The sequence below is a fragment of the Pectinophora gossypiella genome, chromosome 9 (assembly GCF_024362695.1).
Source record: "Pectinophora gossypiella chromosome 9, ilPecGoss1.1, whole genome shotgun sequence".
Taxonomy (NCBI): Eukaryota; Metazoa; Arthropoda; class Insecta; order Lepidoptera; family Gelechiidae; genus Pectinophora; species Pectinophora gossypiella.
The window spans coordinates 11,806,054-11,815,971 of NC_065412.1; positions in this window are offsets into that span (position 1 = coordinate 11,806,054).

A 9,918-nucleotide genomic window follows, 5' to 3' on the forward strand; every position below is an offset into this window, starting at 1 on the left:
TCCATCCATAGGGAAGGCCCGTGCCCCAGCAGTGGGGACGTTAATGGGCTGGTGATGATGATGATGATTTGATTTGATTTGATTTGAAATGTCAAATTACAACATTGCTTTCTTAGATGAATTTCTTTGATATGGCCATTTTAACCACCCAGATCTTATTTGACTAGGTTGTCAAGTAGCCTATGCTATCAACATGGGAAAAAAACAAAATCTGTGTCTCATACACCTTACACTTCCAACCTCATCATACGAATATTCACATCGCACGTGCAAATTAAGCTATACCCACGTATCGTGCATTCACCTACGAATTTTCTCTTAGTCTGCAATTTACCTCATATTCGTCCCGCCGCCGCAGGCTCGGAATAGTTTCATATATTTTTGTGTAGAACGCGTGAATCGCACTCCGGCCTAATGAGGCGCGCAATACACACGATACAGTCAATGTTGGCCAGAGATGGAATTAGAAGGAGTAAACGATCTACTGTTCCTTGATCCTACGATCAAGAATGTTAAACAACGTATACAATGATAGTGCTACTTCTATCGTGTGGGCTATGATGTAAATTACCAACCTCATCAACCCTGATGTCAGGGTTATTATTGAACCGCCAAAAGCCCCTGACGTTACTCATGTAACGACAACGTACTTATTTGCGTCAGTAAGTTGTGTCTTCCGAAGCACAGATCATCTCCTTTCTGACAAACGGGTGATTAGTCAGATGTCCTAAACAAAGCAGGGCCCACTAAGTGATTTTTGTGATACGCCCCCCCCGCGATTCGAACCCGGAACCTTCGGATCGTGAGCCCAACAGTCAAACACTGGACCGCGGTGGCCGTTATAGTGCTACTTATTATAAGTGAAAATTCAGTAGTGTTTGATTCATGCTACTGAGTACTCCTGAGAGCACGTTCGAATTACATAAACAGCCTATACACGTCATGCGCAGTCCTTCCCTCAATCAACCGGACGGGGTATTAAGCAAACTCCACCACATTGCTCCACTGCGGGTTGATGTTTGGAGGTGTTTTATGTCTAACAGAATTTTTCTTACTTTTTTCCGACAATCAGATAGATGATTCAAACCTGAAAGGACTCAAATGACCATCTCACAATGTAGTTTCGATTATCTCTCCATCGGCAATCGAACCCGGACCTCCAGGTCGTGAGCTTACCTAACCTGAACATTTGACACGTTCAGTTTTTTACAGATGCGAATGCCGATCTGACCTTCCAAGTTACACCCCGTGAAGGGAAAACCAGCCCAATAATAAGTTAAGGTCACATACCTCCGAAACACTTTTCACTGGACGAGGTTTTCCTTCACTGAGCTTCGCTGAGCAAGTGATAATCATTTATGATCCAAACATGAATACGAAAACAAATAAGCTTACAAGTTTATGTAGGTATGTAAATTGTATATATCATGTTCCCTGCAGTTTACATAACCAAAGTTGAGCTAGGTAGGATAGTTGAACAAACGAACACAAATACCGTGATCAAACTCAAGGTACCTATTTGAATTGTAGGTAGTTTTAACTCATTTGAAAGTGTAACGAGAACTTCTCGACTCGGCCGCATCAAAGGTTTTCATCGCTGAATATCTTTTGATATTTCAAAGAAATATTCTAGCAAGACGATAAACGATGAATGAATGGATAGAGCCAACGGGAAGTGTTCAAACAGAAATTTTAAACCTTAAGGTTCGACTGACTTTTATATCAAATAATAGTCATCAACAAATATATAATCATCATCTCCCTAGCATTATCCCGTATTTCACAGGGTCCGCTTACCTAACCTGAAGATTTGACAGGTCCGGTTTTTTACAGAAGTGACTGCCTTTCCGACCTTCCAACCCGACAAGGGAAAACCAGCCCAAAACAGATTATCAACAAATAAATAATAATAAAAATAAGTGTATGTTTAAAATATACTAACACAGTTGGCTCGACCGTAGACGGCGTTACGGCTCACCACCTATCACGTTAGTCTAACAGAGAGCTCGATGAGGCATGGGTAATTAGTTCATCTTGCGATGGATGTCCCTCTAACTTGAACCCCCCAGATTAATAAATCACCCCTAAATACGTCCCTGTGCATCCTGGCTATATGTGTATACGCTTGTATAATATTATACATATATACGCTTGGCTTCATTACTCAGCAATATGTAAAAAGCCGTAATGATACAAACTTCCTGTAAGAAGTATTCACTGAGCTGATAAACAAATTTACAAAATTCCAATTGTAAATATCATCATACATAACATAAAGAAGCCTAACATAACATAAATAGTCCTTAGAAAAGTTTTAGTACGTTCTAGATACTCTGAAACGGCGCGCGTGTATGAAATGATTGATGAATGCGGAGGAAGCAAGAGAAGTGTGTCAGGATCGAAGCAAATGGAATTCCATAGTCTCTGCTTACGCCGGCCGTGAGTTTGCATGTGTGTATACGTATAACATAAACTGCCTACATAAGTACGTCCCACTGATGAGAAAAAAGTACCAACTAACGTAAATACGAGTACTTAAGTATATTGATTATTTGCTCGGAAATTTTAATGTATATAAATATAGTTAACATATGGCTGAGAGATCTTTTAAATAAAGAATTAAATAATTTACTTCTATTGCACTTCTGTCGTATGTCGATAGGCAGAATGTTGTATAACTTAGGTAAGTCACATAACTCCGAAACACATTTCTCAGGAATGTGAGTTTCCTCACGATGTTTTCCTATTTGAAAATTACAGGTTTAGAGCCGTTCTTCTAACTGGGCTGTCTTGGCCCAAAACATTAAAATTAAACCTGACTATAAGTAAAAAACCTGACTAAGTAAACCTGACTATTCAAACAGTGTTAGTATTTAGTTATTTGCTCGATTCCTCTACTTTCAATCTGCTGCGTTTATTTAAATCTCGCCTTTAGTCGTGATAAAAAACAAACATTATCAAAGTACTGAAAGGTTTCACGAACAAACTTATTTTCTGTGCAATGACGGGGAACTTTCTAACGGGTTCTAAATCAATATTCAATTTATTTACACTGAAAAATATGTTTGATTACAATATTGTTTACAACAAAATACATATATTGTGACTAGATTGTGACTATACAACTGCACATGTCATCACATCACTAATTTAAGAGCCACGCTCTTGTCGGTGTAGCTTTCTCCATTCTTGTCTATCAAAGACCGAATTCTTCACCTCCTTATAAGACACGACGTTCACCTTCTTTTTAATCTGCTCCATGTAAGCTCTTTTTGGTCTTCCCCTTCCTCTCTTTGCTTGTAACTTCCCTTCTATGTTTTTAATAAATTCGTGTCTTATTAAGTGTGCACATATACTAATAATATATTAACAAAACAGTAAAATGTTACAAAACAGTTTTGTTACATAGTTATAGATACTTACTCTACATCTATCTATCTAAATAGGTTAGTACCTGATGATATAAAGTGAAACGAAGCGTTTCTACTTTATCTATTTTCCAACACTTATAATTTACATTATACTCCTACTACAGGTATATTTTTTACTTAAAAGGAGTAACCAAAAAAATATTTGTTAAAGTGTAACAGGTTAAGAAATAAACTATTTTTATTTTTTTATATTATTACATTGTGGGCATAATAAAACCAGTTTTCGGTAAGTATGTCCAGTTTTTTCTCGTTTCTTTTCCGCAGAAAGATTGGTAAGTAAACAAAATGATGAGCCGTGATATTTTTATTATCTTTATTACTTACACGTGATCATTTGAACTATACACACAGAGTCGAGAAAGCGACACGAGCGCCGAAACCTAACTTACCTAAATAGGTATCCCTTGTTCTCTTATTTTGACGAGAGAGAGGGAGAGTTAAAATGTCCTTGTATTCATGCTAATAGAAGAACAAGTGGAAAAAACGAGGAAAATAAACTTGGCACTATAGTCTACTAAGCCTTTGCGTCACTATCAACCGAGAGCCACGGCACACTTCCTAAGACTGCAGAAAATTAAGTACCCACATAACAATAAAAAACACAAAAGCGGGTACCCTTAGAGTCATCCTAATGAGTCTATCTGCTCTAACTTTTGTCCTCTAAAGAGCAGACGCAAAAAGAGCGCAATTAGTGTTCCGCAAACGTCGGTACTAATTAACTTGATCAAGTTTCTTTATTTCACAGTTCTTTTGCATCTCAAGTTCTTTATATTGGACGTAATAGCAAAGGTAAACGTAACTTTAAGTTTCATTCGGCATTTTAATTTTACTCTATTATAATTTACTCAGCTCTTTGGTTAAGAGACAACAATAGTCACTTAAGAGTTATAGTCATATTATAAATCAGACGACTCAAAATGTATGAACACAAAGAGATAATTATTGTGTGCGCGTGCCTATAATTATTATGCTACAAAAAGCTCGCATGAGATTATCCACTTCACGTGGAACAATTTTAAATTATTATATATCGTACTTTTTAAAGTAATTACAAATTAATCCCCAATAAATTTTCAAATTCCGCCATAAATAAAAGCTTAATTTGGTAATAAAACATAATTAATAATATCACAAAGGATTATAGAGATTGCAAGCTTTTCCTTTAACAACAAAGTTTATTTTTGTTGTCTTGTAATAACTAAATTTCTCTGAGAATTCATTCGATTGAAATTCCTAATGCGAAAGTGGAATTTTGTCGAATTTTCCAAGCGAAGGCTGTAATCCTCTTTATTCCCTTGTCTTTCCCTTATAAATCAGATCTGTCCAATCGGCCCGTATTCGAAATCAGCGATTTATAGGCTTAACACCTTTACACTTTTAGTATTTTATAAAATATCGGTTTCCTGTTATTCTGAGTTATGTTATTCCCATTCTGGTTCTCATTTGGTTTTAAAACCATAAAAATGTCGGAATATACAGTCATGAGCAATATAATGTACCCACTTTAGGACTCTGTCGCACTAACATATTTGACATTTAGTGAGACTTACATTTCAATTTGTCAAAAAAGTGAATGTGACATGGTACCAAATTGTATATATATTAATGCTCGTGACCGTACACTGAGGTTCCAACAATTTTTTGTCACAGTTGAATCTTTCATGCCTCAAAGGACAATCGAACTTCTAAGTACAATGTTTACAATGTACAATGTTTTTGTGTGGGGAAATAAATATTTTCTTTCTTTCTTTCTTTAAGTTCTAACCATTAGAAAAGTTGACAGAGCAAGAGAAAAAATCGCGATAAGTGTGACTAAGTATTTTACTATAATTATTGTACCTATTTTCTGCTCTATGTTTGTCAGAAGTTCGTACTTAACAAGCTCACGAAGTGAAAGGTTTCCAAGCTCTCAATTAAAATAGGTAAGCAAGTTCCTATTGTAAATTCACGTGGCGTCAAGCTCACAACGTTTACAATGAAAATCCTTCGCTCAGTTCAGGCGTTGAAGACTACAAAACTTGAAGATTCCTCCCAACTAGAGTGTTATAAACAAGTACGAAGTGCTGTGGGACTATCGCGGTACAAATCTAAAATAGGATTGCGAAATAGAATCGCTTGTTTTTGGGTTCGACCCGACCACTTGCAACCCAGGCGGATTGTGGACAAATTCAATTTTCCCAGGGTCGATAACATGAACAATAACACTACATGTTTGTTATTCTGTTAGACACGCTTTGTTCCCGGGTCTATAATTCTTAAGGCACTTACGTACTATACTTTTTTAAATACTTATTTTGATATTTATAGACACTTACGCTTCTCTTGACGCCGTAAACTTTTAGGTAATTAGTTTTATTGTTTAAAACAGATTTTAAAATCCACTCAAACATCGTTGATTTGTAATGTAGGATCATGACGTAAACTTAAGTATTTGAAAATTAATATTCCAATTCAGTTCTATCACTTACTGCCGCTTCTCAACTTATTATGGTGAAGTACGAAGAATAATACTTATCGAAGAAACTCTTACAATACCGTTTATTATTTATATTGAATGTCTAACTTAATTACTAGCAAGATTTAGAAAAAAGGCACCGGACATCGGTAGATTATACTCATCCGACGCCTTCAAAGAGCTTCAAAACAACACCCCTAAAGTATACCCCTAAATATAACCCTGACACCAAGTTAGATAAGGTTAGATAAGGACGAAAAAAAAGAATAAAATATATTTTTCAAATAACTGAGGATTTGTCAAGTAATTAATAAAACTTCTATGATCCAGTAGTAACGGAAGGGAGTTTCTGCTTAGAAAAGTTCAAAACACGCTGTATAGAACATTGGCAGATTGATTTCTGCAGACACTTCATAGTTTTATTTTAAGTTAAACCTGTGTTTTTTTTATCCGCCGAAAAGGAAAGGAACGGATGATTGACAGCTTTTATACTAAACGATTTCTATTCTATTTTTAACTATTTTATTTTATTTTGAATCATTTCAAATCACATCATCACCATCATCATTCACTCACGTGAGTAAATTAATGAATAGCCCGGGCGAATTAAATAGGTATCTCGCTGGTATGCAAACCGTTTGCCGTGTGCTTTCAACTCAGTTCTGTCAGGTTATTGGCCAAGGATTGTTTTAGATTTGTGCCTAAAATTGACGTGTGTTCCAGAGATTTTATGGCAGTCGACTATCTGTCACTTTCTTTTCGGCGGATTAGAAAATGACAGGTATACTAAAATAAAATTTGACGGTGTGTACTGGAATCAGTACCGTCAACTAAGAACCTACTGGATGTTCGTCCAATTCCATCTGTTTACTTACTTCAGCTTCTTGTTATTTACTTACATATCTGTCATGTATCTGTACCGGTTCATACACAATGCTGGAACATAAACTAGTTGCGTCATGCTCTCACAGAGTTAGAACAACTTTTAATAGTGTTCGCCTCCCGAGAGTGCCTTCCAGATACGCCGCCGCCATCAATGGCTAGTCCCGTACCTACGTATATCTATTCTACTTACGTATACTAAAGTACCTTTATGTTTATAAGAATAGCATAGACTTACTGAATTCGAAGTAATAAAGATATTTTATTGGGATAGGCTTAGTTCATCAAGCTCAGATCAGAAAGCTCGGTGAAGCGTGGGTAATCAGTTCATTTTGCGATGGATGTATTATACCTATCTCTGACTAGCACAATTAGGAACATTATTACAAAGCAACGTATATTACAAAGGTAGGTATTATATGGGTTTTGATATACTTACTTACAAATAATACAGGGTTTTAGTAACATCGTAACGAAAACCCTGGGGGATGATTCAGGCCACGACATCAAGTCGAATTTCCTGTCGGAAAATTCATGAAGATTATAGTTTTTTTTTTTTTGTTTTCATTTTCAATTATTTTCTTGCCTATATTGGGCTTAAATCTACATTAGAACCTACAAAAAAATAAAAAATAAAAATGACATTGCGGCCCAACAAAATCCCGACAAGAAAACATCTATCTTCCTTTTTTAGTGTAGCTGTTAATAAAGTAGTAGCTTCTATTTTATTTTTTTTCTCGTTACGGTGTCTCTAACACCTGTATAAATACCTGCACAGTTTCACAGTGAGTTTTTACCACCTTATCTACTCGTATCTTCTAATTGCTCCCAAGTACCTACACGTAATAGTGGCATCTAAAGGGAAGTTGTAATAACACAATTTATTTAGTTAGCGATCGCGCTCTCGGTGCGGAGCAGCCCAGACAGAAGTTTACTCCGTTTATTTAGTTCCGATGAACACGCCAATTTTATTACGGTTAAGTATGTAAGTACGTAAGTCCCCATCCTAGCAGGCAGAAAGATAGATAGATAAAATGCTTTATTGAGCACAATGGACACAAGATCACACCCTGGACATTCCTCTCAGACGACACCCTGATCCGAGGTTCGCGCCCTGTTGTCTTAAATTTTGTACCGGATGAGAGCCGGAAAGTATTATTTTTTTTCTCTTTATTTTTAGAAACTTTTGTTTTTAAAACATGCCAGCTCCATCGATCCTTAACATATACCACAATCTATTATAACATATATTATTTAAACAGAACAATTGAACTTATTTAGACTAAAAGCGGCAAATCTACAATAAGTCACGTCAAAAAAATACCTCGGACACTTCATACAATCAACCTCGTTTTACACAGACACTACACAGCGACGTTATCTTACACACGCATCTGTTGTGTGTGTGACATCTGACGTCATACGATTTAAGTCTAAACTGTGTTCGAGGGGTGGGGTGAGGTAAACCTAGCTCAGACGTTGGTAGGGAGCGCAGAGTTTCCGTTCTATACGTAGACAAGATATAGAATTAAGGACATCTGATTGTACCTATCAGGACAGGAAAGGCACAACAGGACGCGGCCCAATTAATCAAGCACCTTTTTTAGGAAGCCGCTTCTGTAAACTGGACCTGTCAAATCTTCAAGTTAGGTAAGCGGTTCCTGTGAAAAATGGGATAGCGCTAGGGAGGTAATGAGGTACAAGTAAGCCTTTGTATTTTATTTTTATAAGTACCTAGGTATGTACAACTAGGTATGTGCTGTAGAAAATTCAATATGTATTTTACCCAAAAGCTGACTAGAAAAGATTGCCACCTAGCAATACATCCGCTATTGTATTGTATACTCTCTATTTCTCTTTAGTTTTGTAGGTATTTCCTGTGTGTGCAATAAAGTATTTTGTTATGTTATGTAATCGATGTAAGTATACAAACAATAGGTAGGTAGTCAAGCTTCTTCAGATAGACATTTAAAAAAAAAACACTATTTTCTACTTTAGGTCCTTCTTTTCCGTTGGACTACCTAACTATAGTGGTAATATAGCACAACCAGTTAACGAAAAGCGAAAAGTACTATTAGATAGGTTAATTCCTCTCAAAATACTTTAATCGTGAAAGAAATTGTATGTGAAGACACGCAAGTGTTATCTTCAAAGAATATCGTAGGGGTTTTTTTAAATAGGTACTTTTGACTCGAGTCAAATTCGTCCTCCAAAACCCTAGTATAAGTATATAAAATAAACTCAACCTGCTTTTATATAATATCACAAAACCCAGTAATATTTTTGGTACAACTTTATTTCAATCTGTGAGAACGATGTGTTTAACATATCTCTAGCTCTTTTCCGAGGAATACACGTAGAAATTCCAAATGTAACGCGACTTTTTCAGTAATATCGCAGATCGCGGAAGGGTCGCGAGTCGACTGTTGGCTTCAACCGATCTCCCTTGAGACCTCGTATCCTTAAATTTCCGATGAAAACAAAAGAATCCGTGAATATAGGTTCGCAGAAACCAGAATGGAAATTTACATGCTAATTTCCCAAGTGGATTCGTTCGTACCGTATTCGTCAGCGATAACAAAATGGAATATTATAACGTTCTCGGCCAAAACTTAAAGTAAAGGACTCAAATCAGTTCAGATTAACCTTCTAAATACATAAAGGAGGTAGGGCGAGGAGGGAGGGAGGAGGAGGGGAGGAGGATTATGGTGAGACTATTAACTATAACTCATCATGACCCATGATTGTGTTCGAAGATCCGATTTCTTATCGAAAATTTCATCCTATAAGTGAGTAGGTAATATTGTCACATACAAATGGTTTCTCTTGAAATTTGAATCACCTTAGATCCCTATTTTTCATTAATACTGGGCCTGGGTGTCCGGCAGATTACAAAAGCCCAAAATTCTATAACATTTTTACGGGATCTAACTGCTAAATGTTCATAATTAAATAACCAGAAAATTTCTGGTTATTTAACACAGACACACGACACGACCAAGATATGTCTAATGTGACGTACCCTCTGCCACTAAAACGTTGTTTGAAGTCTAGCAGAATCCTTCTCTGCATTTCCACCGCGGTTAACTTGAAAGAGGTACCAAAAAGCTCAGTTGAAACCACAAATTCACGTCTGGTATAGCACCGCGA